Source organism: Ochotona princeps, chromosome X (genome assembly GCF_030435755.1).
Source record: "Ochotona princeps isolate mOchPri1 chromosome X, mOchPri1.hap1, whole genome shotgun sequence".
Taxonomy (NCBI): domain Eukaryota; kingdom Metazoa; phylum Chordata; class Mammalia; order Lagomorpha; family Ochotonidae; genus Ochotona; species Ochotona princeps.
The window spans coordinates 61181042-61183027 of record NC_080865.1 but is presented as its reverse complement, the minus strand read 5'-3'; the positions used below and the strand labels follow the sequence as shown (position 1 = coordinate 61183027).

Genomic DNA, 1986 nt, shown 5'->3' with positions numbered 1-1986 from the left:
TTCCGGAGACAAACCCGGAGACGTTCCAGCTTTCTTGCCCGAAGCACAAATGTATGTGGGATTCAGGCTTGCCTAACGGTCCTCAGGGTGTCTGGCGGGACTAGAAATGCCCTCAATGTCGGCCCCACCTTTTACCTATCATCCACCCTGTTGGACCCATGGCTGCGCTCCCGAGCAAGGCGGAAGCATCTCGGCCATCTGGGTAGACCCTTGGCTCCCGGCTTTGCATCAGTGCAGATGGACGTTCGCCGTCCTGCCCCAAACCTCTGCAGATCCTCACCTGGAAGAAACCCGGGTCCCGCACCTGAAGCAGGAGAATTGAGCTGAAACGCACTGAGTCCCACTAAGACTTGAGATTGCCTAACTGGTTGAACACCTTGCCAATCTTGAGAACCTAAAGCCAAGGTTACTTCTGGTATCAGTGCTAACTTTTGTCTTTTTCGTTGGCGGAAAGTTCCCTCTGAGCCATGGGCGAGGCGTTCTCCCAGCCAGGCTTTCAGCAGGAGGATGAGAAGTTGTTGCTCCTGCACCCCGACACAGCCGTGGGTCTCAAGGCTGCCAGCTACTCCATCACTGCTAACAGCAAGTCATCTTCTCCTTGTGTGCCTCATGAAGGGGCTGTGGGCTTTGTGACTTGTCCCACCTGGCAAGGACATGGGGAGATCCCCCAAGAGCTGGAAAAGCAGCTGGTGGCCCTCATCCTTTACGGGGACCAGTGGCTAGAGCCCAGGTACACGAAGCTCTCCGTATTCCTGGTGGTGCTAATTACACCCTGAATCATTTTCTTCCTCTTCCCTCAATGCATCATTGTGCAGCCTGCAGGCCCCAACTCCTCCATGGTGGCTGTGGACAAGGCTGACATCCACCTCAACATCACAAATATCTTAAACATCTCCAATAGCAACTACTACCCCATCACCGTCACCTAGCTGACCACGGAGGTTCTGCACCTGTTCCTTGTGGTAGGTCAGGTATCCAACAGCCTCTTTCTGCACTTCGGCCCTTTGGCCACTGAACAGATGTTTTACACAGTAGCCAGCACGATCTGGGATGAAAACACTTAAAAAAATCTGTACCTGGCTGAAAACCAAAGTGCACCATGTGCTTTTGCATGTCCAGGACACTCTGACCCATTCCTACCTGCACCACTCTGAGCAGCTGGTCTTCCAGAGTTATGAGTACGTGGACTGCGGGGAAACAGCACAACATCCTACCCAGATCCCCACCCTCTGTGAGATGTCTGTGGTCCCTGTGCTCCAGACCCCTCCCCGCAGGCCTGATTGGTGTCTCCCAGAACTCCACGCAGCCCACAGCAGGACAGTGGAGATTGCCAGGCAGAAGCCTCCTGTGAACTCCGGGCGCCACTGTCACTGACTGAAGATTCCCCAGGTTCTGTCCATGACTGTGTTGGATCCTGCTCCCTCTCAGCCTCGACCTGGTGTTGTAGTCTTGAGCTGCCTGCAAGACCCCTTAGCCATGCCTGCCCTTTCTGTGCTCAGTCCCTTGGTTGCCAGGCTCCCTTGGGGCTGGCCTTCCTCCTGCCTGAACATGGACAAGGCTGCAGGTTTTCTGCCTTTTAAAAGATGGACCCTTATCAATTTCCCCCAACCCCAGGTGATAGCAGTGACTTGGGACAGCCAGCAGTTTTATTGAGATAGTCAAAGCACTCCTGTGCCTTTCTGGCTCGATCATAGGACAAGGTGATGATGCCAGCCTGCTTTTCTCTGGTCACTTGTCCTCTGCCCATCTGCTAGGAAGATCCATCAAAGCCCTCTGTTGTTTCTGATGAATGTTGTCCCTGGTTTCTAGGAAGACAGGGCTATTCTTCAGTGTTAGCATCTCTTTTGTGAAACAGTTTTACCAAAGCAGCAGGGAATGGGAGGAAGACACCTGCCACCCCCTGAACCAAGCGGAAAAGACAAAGCCAACACCAGAATCATTTGAAAACGTCCTGATGTGGCAGAGGAAGACTCCTAAGCCTGCAAC

General features: G+C 53.4%; 1 pseudogene; it reads left to right on the top strand.

The window, feature by feature from the left end:
- Positions 1-323: 323 nt before the first annotated feature.
- Positions 324-1374, top strand: LOC101536191 (transmembrane protein 106A-like; annotated as a pseudogene).
- The last annotated feature ends 612 nt before the right edge of the window (positions 1375-1986 follow it).